This window comes from Sarcophilus harrisii, chromosome 3 (genome assembly GCF_902635505.1).
Source record: "Sarcophilus harrisii chromosome 3, mSarHar1.11, whole genome shotgun sequence".
Taxonomy (NCBI): Eukaryota; Metazoa; Chordata; class Mammalia; order Dasyuromorphia; family Dasyuridae; genus Sarcophilus; species Sarcophilus harrisii.
In genome coordinates this window covers 116,418,387-116,431,996 of record NC_045428.1, presented here as the reverse complement: position 1 = coordinate 116,431,996, position 13,610 = coordinate 116,418,387, and the positions used below count along the sequence as shown (strand labels likewise).

Below are 13,610 nucleotides of genomic sequence, written 5' to 3'. Positions count from 1 at the left end.
TAAGACCAAGAGCTATTCCTCAATAAATAGTGGTCAAAGGACATCAACAAGGAGTTTTGAAGGGTGAAGATACAAATTGTTAATAATCCCATTTTTAAAAAAAATGTTCAAATCACCGTAATAAAAATGCAATAAATTATAACTAATTATTATAGTAAATAGCATAATAATAGTAAAAGAAAAATAATAAAAATAGTAAATATAAAATAAGTTAAAACAAGATGAGAAAATAAAATGGATGGAATAAGTAGAAAGAAAAATTAGTATTATTTTTACTGATGATGTAATGATGATATAATAGTTTACTTAGAAATCCTTATTTATAATTAATTGAACAATTAGTAACTTTAACAAGATATGAAATAAACCCAATAAATCATGTTCCTTTATGTACATTGCCAAGAAAACCCAGCAGAAAAAGACAAAACCAAGCACTGACTCTTTAATTTTTATTAGATACAAGCAAAATGGTAACATTTGAATGGACACATCTTCCATTTAAAATTGCTTCAGACATTGACCAAGGAATCACAAAGGAATTATATGAATAAAGCTATAAAACAACTTCTCATAGAAATATAGACCTAGAAATTAGAGGGACATTAATTTCTCATCATTGTTACTTATCAATACAATAAAAATTATAATGGGATTAAAATAAATTTATAAGTTATGTGCAATGTCAAACTGAAGTTTTACTTTATCAGATTGGATAAGGGAAAAAAATTGTTTTGAAAGAGATGTAAAAGATATGTATATTAATGCCATTTTACTATATGCTCAAATTTAATTTGTGTATACCCTTTGATGCCCGAGATATCACTACATATATCCCATTGGGATCAGAGTTAAAAATCCCTAAATACAAACAACACTTTCTGTTGTAGCAAACAACTATGAACAAAGTAGATGCTCATTGAATAAGGAATGATGAATAAATTAAAGTAATGAATGTAGAGATATGAATTAGAACGTTATATGTGAGTGTCCTGTATTTCTGGTACCTTTCTGGAGGTGTGAGGAAAGAACACTCTGAAGTCCTCCAAATCCTCTCCAAACAATTAGAAAACTATCTCAAAATTGATCTAGGATCAACTTATTAGCTGAGCAGAAAAGGTCTGTCTCACTGGTGTGGAGGGGAATAAAGTCCAATAGCAGAAGCAAAAACAGGACCACCAACAGCCAACCTTACAGAAGGGACCCTGAAGCAAGACTCAAAGCCTGGAGCAATCTGCAAAGGAGGAGCAGCCCTCCCGAAAACCAACATCACACTATGAGTAAGCAAACAGAGCAGCACAGCAAGGACCCACCCTAGCACCCAAAACACCAGAAGCCTAGACCTCATTCTTAATCAGCAACAAAGCCCCACCCAGAGCTGGCCTATATTCCCAGAACAATACAGCAGCAGGGTCCCACCCCTCAATCAGAGCAGTCACAAAATTTCTCCTTAAAGGCCTGATATTAGAGAAGCCCTGTTTCCATAACAACCCAGCACTAGAACCCCACCCCTAGGGCAAACTAGAAACAAGATTCCTGCTCCAGGCCAGCCATCAGAAAAACTATTATCATAACAACCCAGCACAAGACTCTCCCTCAGAGAAGGCAATCAGCTGAACCCCACAAGGAGGAGAAGCCACCTGGGAAAGCTACCCTCCAAAGAAAGCAAGTAACTAAGAGCAAGGAGAATTTATAAACAGAAGGTATGGACATTAAGTAAGGGATAAAACAGAAAAAGAAAATTATAAACCAATTTCCCTAATGAATATAAGTGCAAAAATTTTAAATAAAATACTAGTGTTGAGGTGAAAGACATTCCAGCAATGTTAGGGTCTCAAGGTTCCCGGGACAGATATGGCAAAAAAATTTATAAACTCAAATGTTTCCAAGTTAAGGGGCTAAGATTTATTATGCTACTAAGAGATTGCAGTACTATATCACAAGGATTATCACTTATGACTAGGTGAGATTGATACCAGGAATGGAGGACTGATTCAGTACTAGGAAAACTATCAGCATAATTGACCATATCATTATCAAAAACAGAGGAAATCATGATTATCTTAATAGATTATAAAAAGAGCCTTTGACAAAATACAGCACCCATTCCTATTAAAACCACTAGAGAGCATAGGAATAAATGGAGCTTATCTTAAAATTGTAAGTGATGTGTGTCTAAAACCATCAACAAGCAATATCTGTAATGGGGAGAATCTAGAAGCCTTCCCAACACAATCAGTGATGAAGAAAGTATACCCAATATCATCTCTATTATTCAATATTATACTAAAAATGCTAACTTTAGCAATAAGAGAAGAAAAAGAAATGAAAAGAATTACAATAGTAATGAGGAAACAAAATTATCACTCTTTGCAGATGATATACTTAGAAAATCCTAGAGAATCAACTGAAAATGACTTGCAATTATTAACAATTTTAGCAAAGTATCAGGATACAAAATAAACTCATATAAACCATCAGCATTTCTATATATCACCAATAAAGTCCAGCAGGAAGAGATACAAAAAGAAATTCCATTTAAGATAACTGTAGACAATACAAAATGTTTGGGAGTCTAAGTGATAAGACAAAAGAAGAAAATCCATAACTGAATGGATGCCCATAAGTTGGAGAATGGCTGAATAAATTATGGTATATGAATATTATGGAATATTATTGTTCTATAAAAAACGACCAACAAGATGATTTCAGAGAGACCTGGAGAGATTTACCTGAACTGATGATGCTAAGTGAAATGAAGAGAACCAGGAGATCATTGTATACTGCAACAACAAGACTATACAATGATCAATTCTGATGTTCATGGCTATCTTCAACAATGAGATGATTCAAATTCAAACCAATTCCCTTTGTTCAGTGATGAAGAGAGCCACCTACATCCAGAGACAGGTCTCTGGGAACTAAGTGTGGTTCACAACATAGCATTTTCACTCTTTTTGTTGTTGTTTGCTTGCATTTTATTTTGTCTCTTTTTTTCTTATGCCGCATGATAATTGTAGAAGTGTGTGTGTGTGTGTGTGTGTGTGTGTATTGGATTTAACATATATTTCTACCATGTTTAACATATATTGGACTACTTGCCATGTAGGGTAGAGTGTAGGTGAAGAGGAGAAAATTGGAACACAGAGTTCTGCAAGGGCTAATGTTGAAAAATTGTCCATGCATATGTTTTGAAAAATAAAAAGCTTAAAAAAAAGAAGGAAATCCATGAACACAACTATAAAACATTTTTCACATATATAAAGTCAGATCTAAACAATTGGAATAATATTAATTGTTCATGGGTAGATTAAGCCAATATCATATAATATAATAAAAGTTAAAATTCTACCTAAATTAATCTTTTTATTCAGTGCCTTACCAAAAACAAAAGTTCAAGTATGTCAACCAAATCAATGATGGGAAAAAAGAACAAAGAAGATGATCTGGCCATACCAGATCTTAAACTATATTGTAAAGTAGTAATTATCAAAACAATCTGCTACTGACAAAGAAATAGGGTAGAGGATCAGTCAATACATTAGGTACAAATCATATTATAGCAAATAAGCATAGTAACCTAGTATATGATAAACCAAAAAGATCCAGCTTTTAGAACAAAAAATTCATTATTTAACAAAAACTGGAAAATAGTATGACAAAAACTAGATATAGAACATCTCATACCATGTAATAAGAAAAAGTCAAAATGGGTACATAATTTACACATAAAGGGCAATAAGCAAAGTAAGAAAATTTGAAATAGTTTGTCTGGCAGATTTATGAATAAGAGAAGAATTTTAAGATCAAAGAGGAAATATAGAGGATTACAAGACATAAAATATATCATTTTGATAATCTAAAATTTAAGTTTTTGCAAACCTAAACCAATGAAACTAAAATTATATAAAAAAAAAAAGGCACAAAATTGGGTAGCATATGTTGCAGAGAAAGAACTGATTTGCCATGAGTGGAATTTTAACCCAAGTCTTCCTGGCTTAAAGTCTAGCAATCAAATTCAGTCAGTTCTTCTCTCATGTAAATTTTGAAAAGCCAACATGATTGATATATTAGGGATCATTTTGAGTATAATATGGCATTTCCTGGTTGCTTTGGGCTCTAATTCTTTGGCAAGAAATAGGGAGACTGTGTAAAGTACAGAAATGGCACCATTTCTTGATAACTTAAAAGTTACAACCATTTGATACATGCTTCCACACACAAACTTCAGATCTTTCTCAAGATAAGGTGGCATTTTTAGTGTATCTCTTTTGGTGCAGTAGGTGGTATAGATTCAAAAGGTCTAGACTGCCCTCCCCATCCTCACCTTCTTCCACCATGGTTTTGAGATAGTTGCTACCTAATCAATTTGTTTGAGTAATTATTCATTAGTTATGATATAATTTATGTATTTCTCAATCATTTAATATGTATAAAATTGGTGCTATTTTCATTAGCTTCCTTTATGTGTTATTTGATGAAGTCAGGGTAACAATTCCTAGATCAAAATAATTGTGTTATGAATTCACAATGACCATTTGCTGCAAAAAGGTAGATTCATTTAGAGGAGGTTACAGACAAAATAAGTGATAAAATAGTTACTAGGAGTGGGAAATATGAAATAGATTTGGGAAAGCATTAAGTTTACTGAGGAAAGGATCAAAGAAAGGAGTTTGGAAGAATCCATTAAAGGAATGTGCAGTGAGGTGGGAGTATTCCCTTGACTGGCAGGTTAGAGCCATAGAGGAGTTTAGCAGACTAACCAGAGTTAGCTATAGTGAAGAGAAAGACACCGTTAAAAAGATAGCATCATGAGGTAGGAAAGAGAGAGTGCCTCAGAGTGGGCTTAGTCCTAAAAAGGACTTAGCAAAGATCTTCATTTTGGGCACATCTTTTATAGAAAAAATATAGCCTTGGAGGTTTCTCAGGGGAGGAAGGGAAATAAAGGTGGGTACTCAAAAGGGAAGGATCAAGGAGGATGGAATATCTGGAAAATCAAGTCCCAGATGTGTCTAAAAAAAATTGCTAATCAATATCTCAAAGGTTGTTTAAAGATGCCCAAAGGTTTGAAAGATAGACAATTGAGGTTGATAAAGAGTTCCATTCTTACAAATTACTCTATAAAAATAGGGTAGTATGGGGAATTGGTTATGCCTGATAACGCTAGGTAGGATTCTTCCTGACAAGAGAAGAGGGTAAGCTCGAGATCCACATCATTACTGAAGTTTTTGAGCCATGCGCCCCTAATCTCATTTTCTCTCTAAGATTGGTGTTTTTGGTTTTCTAATTATGCATAGAACAATGCCTTTTGTTAATTTGTATGTCTGTTATAACTTGTCTTACTAAGCTGCAAGAAAGAGACCGATAACAGAAAAAGCTGGTGAGACTTGTTTGAACTAGTGCAGAGTGAGTTGAGAAGAAGCATTAAGACTATTTTATCTAATGATCACAACACTGCAAAGACAAACAACTTGGAAAGACTTCAGAATAAAGATCATGTAACAGCCAGTTATGATTTCAAAAGGCTGGTGATAAATCATACTTCCCACTTCTTGGTGGAGAAGTGATGAATTCTAGGTAAGTGATGAAACATGCAGACAAAACTTTGTTTTATTTGACTATATTTTTGTCCCAAGAAAGAGCTTTTATTGGAGAAGAAAGAGATGATGCTACCCCCTCCCCCCCAAAAAAAAAGCAGAAATAAAATGTGTGAAAAATACACAGAACTGAGAAGAAGAAAGTTTGGAATAAGGCAAAGATAATCAGGGCAATGTTGGTATGAGCAATGTTATGTACTTTATATAGCGAATCCCCAAAGTTTCATATAGTTTGGCTTAAAACTGTGCTAAGACTTTTGGGATACTCAGTATATATTTGAAAAAACAAAAATATCGATGGAATCAGTTTCAAAAATAATCTCTATTTCCTAGCCTTCTGAGGTTGAAACTTAGAGTCAGTTAGATCACAGTTCAAATCCAGTCTCAGACATTTCACTTAGCCTTCTGATGATAGACAAATCACTTAACCTCTCTTTCGGTCTCTTTTTTTTTTTTTTTTCATCTGCAAAATGGAGATAACAATATCATCTACTTCAGAGAGTTGTCAGAAGACTCAGTTAATCAGTGGAGCAACATTATATGCCAAGAATTAGATTAAGTACTGGAGTTACAAAAAGAGGCAGACAGTTCCTTCTTCTAGGAGCTTTCAATCTATAGATCAAATGAGATAACATGTAAATCGCCTTACTAACACTACATAGAGGTAAGCAATTATTATTATTATTACAAGTAGTGATACTAGTATTAGCAGTAGTAAGTACCATATTCTTTTTGTTAAAGATTTAATAGTTCATTAAAAATTAAGAAATTGCATCAGTTAACCCAATCCAATTCCGCATCCAAAAAAGGGACATACTCTGATTAAGAGAGATAGCATTTCTGTTCTTGTGAAGATCATGTATTTTAAAATCAGTCGGAGTCAGGAATTCAGGTTAGGGGAAAATCGTCAGTCTTTATTCTCAGTGAAGAAGGATCGGAGGTGGAAGAGAATGGGCAATAGCAATGTGTGTAGCTGAGTCAAGAAGCTAGCTAGACCAGCAGCCACACAACCAGCAGCTAGGAGTATGGAACCCTCGCCCAATCTCTCCCAGCTTCTCTTCCTGTCTCTCTCTGCCTCCACCCACCAAAATCGTCATTTCCTATACAACACATCAGGACTTGCACAGAGTGGGCGGGGCCATTCTTTATCCAATCATGTATATTTAGCCTCACGTACTTGGGACCTCAGTGCATCAACTCAAACCTCAGCCCATTACATCTCCCGCTTTCTTTTATTTTAGAACACAGGTGGTCATGCCATCCCTGACTCCTCAGGGAGGTCAGAGCCCCCAAGGGGAGGTGATCACAGCCTCCCTGACTTCTCAGGAAAGGCAGTGAAAGCACTAAAAAGGAGATGATCACGCCCTCCCTGACATCTCAGGAAGGGAGATGAAAAGCACCAAAGGGAAGTGGGGGTTGCTAGCGGGTTTCTGGGCTGAAGGGTCTTATTATGCACAAACCCATCAGCATGGGAGGTATTACATAAGCACATAGCGACCTTCCGGTGGGTTATAAAACCTGTCTGCTGGAGCCAGTGCGTCTTTGTCAAAAATCAAGAAGTTAATAGTATAAAGGGCTAGATTTAGAGGTTCTCTAGGATTACCTGTGGCTCCCCCTTTCTTTTGTTTTTGGAGGAGCGTCTTAATATCTCTGTTTCTCTCTCCACTATTGCCTGTCCTTGAGGATTAAAAGGTATGCCCGTGGTGTGTAAAATCTTATACTGTGCACAAAAGTGTGCAAAATGTTTGGAAGTATAAGCAGGACCATTGTCTGTTTTTATTGCTTGTGGCACACCCATAATGGCAAATGCTTGTATGAGGAATTCAGTGACCACTCGGGCTGTCTCTTTTGCTGCTGGCATTGCAAAAGTGAATCCCGAAAAGGTGTCTACCACAACGTGGATGAAAGACAGACGACCAAAAGATTTATAATGGGTCACATCCATTTGCCAGATTTCATTGGGTCTCAAACCACAAGGGTTCTTCCCTGGAGGCAGTGTAGGAGCGTGGAAAGGAAGGCAAGCCGTACAGGCTTTTACTATGCTCCTAGCTTCTTCTCTTGTTATTCCAAATTGTAAACGTAAAGCTCGAGCAGCCTGATGATATTTAGAATGAGATGCCTGAGCTTCTTGGTTCTAACATTTTTCCCAAATGGCATAATTTTTATGTAATCAAAATTTCTAGCTCTTCTTGTACTGTGTGGCAGTTCACAAAGGAATTTTCTTGGAGGTTTTGAATAACTTACTTGATAGTAGATCCCAAGGGCATGTATTTAAGTCTCTTAGCTTCCCAAACTCTGCAAGAAAACACATCTAGCCAACAGAAAGTGAGACAATTTTATTTTTTAAAATAAAGACTGGTATTTATTCCACCTGATTTCATTACGCCTTTGTTTCTATTACTTTGTAGTGCTTCAGACTTGTACATCCACCTTTTTCCTTGTCCTTCTGGTTTCTGACTTCCTGTTTCTACAGCCTTCCACTGAATCTGAAATGAAAGGAATAAGTATATTAAATAGTTTGTTGGTGAACCCAAGTAAAAGTTAAAATGAGCCTATATCCTTGAGCCTCCTGGAATTTGAAATATGTGAGAGCTGCAAAAAATAATATCTATGGAAAATTTTCTGGAATGTGTCGGTGGTTCAAGAACCCATTCTTAGGAAAACTCCAGAGTTTTAAACTGCCTTGAATATTCAAAAAGTACAATATACAACCCTGTAATGCAGTAATTGCTTAGAAAGTCGCTTTGAAACCAAATTTTTACTCAACATTGATTTACTCTAGACTTTAAATGCAGGAATGATTATTCCAATTCAATACATGTTTATTGAGTATCTACTATGATGTTTAACATCATTTATATCAACTACCTTCAAAATGTGGTCATTTTGCTCAGTGCTTTTGAAAAGAGCATGAAGAGGAAAGTATTTTATATCAAATAAATCCTTAGGGGTTTTTTTGTTTTTTGTTTTTGTGGTTCTTCATTTTTTTCCTGCTCCTTTTTCCATTTTGCCTTTAACCTATGTTCTCTCATCAGGAAAGGTATAAATATATAATTTTCTTGTAAGCCTGGAAGTAGATTCTGAATTATGGACTTATCAATCCTCTGTTATAGGTCTTGGAAAAAATAGAACTCAGACAAAAAAACATTGCCCTTGAATGCTCCAGTACTATTATGACCTTGTAGCTTTTCCTTTAGACATGGAATCTGACTGTCACTGATATCTTATAGTCATTTTATGAGAAGGAATAGAGGGTCAATTCAAACTTCATAAAGCATGTCCTAATAGTCACTTGAATAAAAAACCAAATGACTGGGTTAGTAACCCACTTAGTTTGAGTGATAGTTGATTTTCAGCACTGAAAATGGAGACAACAGCAGCCTCAAACATCAACCTAGAAATATTGGCCAGGACCTAACAGCCTGAAAGAACAATGAAGCCCGTTGACTTTCAAGATTAAAACAATTTATAAAAATGTTTGCAGTGTGCCCTATGTCTTAAGCAAAGTCAGGAGAAAATGAACAAAATTTTTCCAGGTTCATGTAACCTTAATAATATGTGCTAACATTTCTTTCAAACTGGATGTCGAAAAATTTTCCAGAAGTTAAACTTAATCGAAAATTTCAATGAGAATTTGTGGGAGATTAAATTTTGGACCTAGTTGAAGAAATGACTTTGGTTACATTTTGCAATTCAACAGCCTAAGAAAGATCCCTATAATGTCAGAAGACTAGCTTGATGACTCTTAAAGTATGGAAGAGATTTATTTAATAGCGGGGAGCACACTTATAACTACCACACACTGGGACTACACCTTTTTCTTTAAACAATCCATGTTTTTGGTGCTATTGTTGATTTTTCTTCCTGAATACAATACACTAAGAAAAGTCACCAAAAAAACAAAATAAGATTGTTGGCATGCTTTCTAGAATAATTTTTATCATACAATCAAACAAATTTCTTGATTGTCAAGTAATCTGTTTCTGAATAGCAGAGCTAGTGTCACATTGTCAGTTACATGTCAAAGGACTCTTCAAAACTAAAGTTAAGGTACTTTTTCACAGTCTTCAGAAAAATCACTGGAACTAGTAGTGTTTCTTAAGCACTTCCTATGCATTCTTGTACTGCAGGACTTGAGAGATAGAAAGATGTATAAGATAGGATCTCTATCTTCAAGGTCAAAACAATCTATTAAGGGATATAATAGTCAAAAGTTGTTCAAACCAAGCTTTACAACAATTCAGAGGAATCATTTTGGATGGAAAGAAAAGGAAAAGCTTCATGGTCAGGCAACATTTAAATAGGCAAAAGTGAAAGGAAAGCACTTTGAACACAAAGGAGAGTCTATTATAAGCAAGGTATCCAGGAAATCCAGGAGGCAGAAATGGGAAGGAAAAAAGGAAAGGAGGGCATTCTGAATATAAGGGAGTGTTTATACACAAGGTACCCAGGGAATTGAGGAGGTAGAGATGGGAACGAAAAATATTTCAGGCACAAAGGTCAACCTGTAAAAATGTCAAAAGTGGGGAGATAGAGTGCCTTATTTAAGAAATAGAAAGGGAGAAATGCCACTGAACTGAAAAGTTCTTCGGATGAAAGAAACCTGGAAAGATAGGAAGGGACCAGGTTTTTTAGGGCTTTGAACATCAGAGGATTTTGTATCTTATCCTGGATGGGATAGTGAGCCACTGCATTTGCTAAGTGGAGGTGGAAATATAACATAATGAGACTTATGCTTTAAGAGGATCACATTGACATCTGAGTTAATATGGACCAGGGAGGAGAGTGACATGAGGCAGGAATATCAATCAGCAGGCTATAGAAATAGTTTATAGGTGATATGATAAGGGTCAACACTTAGATAGTTGTATTGTCTGAGAAAAAAAGAAAGAATATAAGAGAAATATTATAAAGATAGTGATGCCCTCGAGTTGTAAAAATGTTAGGGAGAGAGGAGGACTTGTAGGGAAGATAATGAGTTATGTTTTGGACATGTTGAGTTTAAAATGTCTACAGGACATTCAGTTTGAGATGTTGTATAAAGAGGTAGAGATGGGTGCTAGGAGATTTGGATTAAGAAAAATTGTATAATCTGTTTTTATGTCTATGTTCATATTTTTATATATAAAGTTAGAGTGCAAATTTGTCTTTAAAAAAAGACCATGTAATATAGTAGAGATCCTTTTGGAAAGTGTTTTCTAATTTGTGGAAGGATGGTGCTACACAAGCACAATTTTATTCATTTCCATACTGATATTAACCCCCTGAGCTGTTGAGATCACAGAGTGAAATAGTACAAAGGGAGAAGAGATGAAGACCCAGGAGAGATACCTACCATTAGTAGTTGTGATCATAATGAAGATGCAATAGAGACTAAGGAGAAGTCCATATAGGTAAGAGGAGAACCAGGAGAGAGTAGTGTCATAAAAACTTAGATGAGTATTTCCTTACTAAAGTAAGGAGAAAAGGGTGATCAACAGTGGCAAAAGCTGCAGAGAGTTAAAGAAGAATGAAGATGGAGATTTGACAATTAAGAGATCATTATTAATTTTGAAGAGAGCAATTTAAAATGAATAATGAGGTCAGAAGACTGAGTAGAGAGAGTTAAGATGATAGAGTAAAGAAAGTGGTAGCATTCATTTTATATGGCCTTCTTAAGGAGTTTATCCCAAAAAAGAGAGGAGAAATATAGAGTAATATTTAATGGTGATGACTGAATAAAGTGAAAATTTGGTTTTGTTTTATTTGAAGATAGGAGAGACTGGTTTATAGGCACTTGGAAAGCAGCCAATAGAAAGGAGAGATTGAAGATAAATGACAATGGAGATGGTAGAAGGGGAAATCTGATGGACAAAATGGGATGCATTAGGATCAGGGATGCATGTAAAGAGGTTTATCTTGGCAAGGAGAAGGGTCATATTTTTGTGTGAGGCAGGGTGAAAAAGGAGGTAATTGTAGAAGACATTTGAGTGATGTGAGATGAGAAAGATAGAAGAAAAGGAAGCTTTTGGTAAACTTTTTTTCTAATGAAAAATGAAGCAAGGTTCTCAGCTGAGTGGGTGAAGGGAGAGATAACATGGAAATTTTGAAAAAGAATGAAAAAGTTAGGAATAGTCACTGCAGTGAGTGGAATAGTGAATCAGTTAGGGAGGTTTGTCTGTCACAGTGAGGGCCTAGTTGAGATAACATAATATGATTTTGTAGAAGATTCAATGAGCACAATTTTGTAATTTTCTCCAGCTCTCTTCAACAGCATGTGAATTAGAGTGAACTCAGAGGATCCAATACTGGGACTTGATCGGGAAAGAATCATCAGAAAGACAAGGGTACAAAGGGCTCAAAAGAATAAGATAATGTAGAGTTGAACTGATTTATCAAGAGTTCAAAGTGGGAAAGAAAAAGAAGTGGACCTAACTTAAGGAAACTTGGTGGTCAATAAGATAGAGTGTTCACCCTGGAGTCAGGAAATTCTGAGTTCAAATTTGATCTTACACACTTACTAGCTGGGTGATCTTGTGCAAGCCACTTTATCTTTGTCACTAGAGAAGAAAATGGTAAACCACTCCAATACTTTTGCCAAGGAAATACTTGGACAGTATTGGCTGCTATATGACCAAATTTATATTCATCCCTTCAAGCACAACAAAAACATTACCTTTTCCATGAAGCTTTTCATATCTCTCAACCCATAAGAACCTTTCTCCTTAGAGATCATGGTTTTGTTATCTTTAAGTATGAACCTTGTACTATATGTTATTAATGTTGGTGTTTTTATTTCCTTCCTAGACTGAAAGCTCCATGAGGGTAGGACCTATACCTTGCTCAAAATTTCCTAGGACTCTAGCTTAATACTACACACCTAGTAGCTGCTTCAGTTTGTTGTTCTTTGTATATAAAATGATTAATGAGAAGCAATAAAAACTAAATACTCTGCACAAATATATAGAAGACATTTGAATAAGATAGATTTTTCATTCAGGACCCTTCAATTTTATTCTCCATTTTTATTCAAGTTCATTTTTTTTTCCTTTCCCTATTTCATGTTCTTGCCCTGATTACATCTGCATGCTACGTTTATTACTGGACATCTTGAATTTTATTTAAGATGCACTTGCTCTGTTAAATTACTTAGCTTTAAAGTTTCCAGATGAACTTCACTAATTTGGTTGTCAAATTATTGAATGTCATTGCTATTACAATAGTTGCTGCCTATGCTATTTTGAAAGGCAAAAGAACTTTGTTGGTATTCCTAGTTGTTGTTTTTTTTTCTATCATGGAAAATTCTCACATGTCATCACTAATAAAGAAAAAAGACACGAGAAAAAAAGGGCACAGTAGAGAATCCCACTTTCCTTGTCGGAACCAGTGCAGTCTCTCCACTGATCCATGTACTAGTGACAAGAATACCTCTCTAGACTTAATTGGAATGGGACTAAATATTTTTATATAGCCGCTGAAAATCACAAGAAAATAACTTGATTTTTCAAGGAGTAAATTAAGTGGAATGTCTTAAACTGCTCTACATCTCAGTATTTAACATTCCAGTTTCAGGATGCTATGTGAAAAAGCTTTAACTAGGAAGTTTTGTACCTAAGCAAATAACCACAAAAAATGCCCAAGAAGACATTCTCATTAGTGGCAAGAGGTTTGGTCACCAGCCTAAAAGGATAGAAAGTAATCTCAGGATGCTAGCCTCCATTGAGGGATGAAAGGTAGATGAGGGAATGCCTCACATATCCCTCTTAATTTGCTTTTCCTGGAATTCTCTGCACCTTAAACTTCCCTAGAGGAACCACACAGGCTGAAAACTCCTAAACCTAGAAGAACATTTACCCCTTCTAAGAGGATCCTAGAGCTTCTCACTTGAAAGTTTGAAGACATTTACAGACAATCCATAGCTAGAAAAGGATTTTTTCAAACAGATCTTTCTCCTGGGTTTGAGGGTCATGAGGAAAATTCAGGGTTATCTTGCTCAGCCTGAAGAGACTACACTCCCCTTTTTAAGATCTTATTGGG

At 35.4% G+C, this 13,610-nt stretch overlaps 1 long non-coding RNA gene across 1 annotated transcript; it reads left to right on the top strand.

Moving 5' to 3' along the window:
* The first annotated feature begins 1,419 nt into the window (after nt 1-1,419).
* LOC116423012 lies at nt 1,420-9,033 on the top strand. The gene is made up of 4 exons (XR_004233502.1): nt 1,420-1,700; nt 5,345-5,574; nt 6,071-6,258; nt 8,003-9,033. It is a non-coding gene; the product is annotated as an uncharacterized LOC116423012 (long non-coding RNA).
* Nucleotides 9,034-13,610: the final 4,577 nt, after the last annotated feature.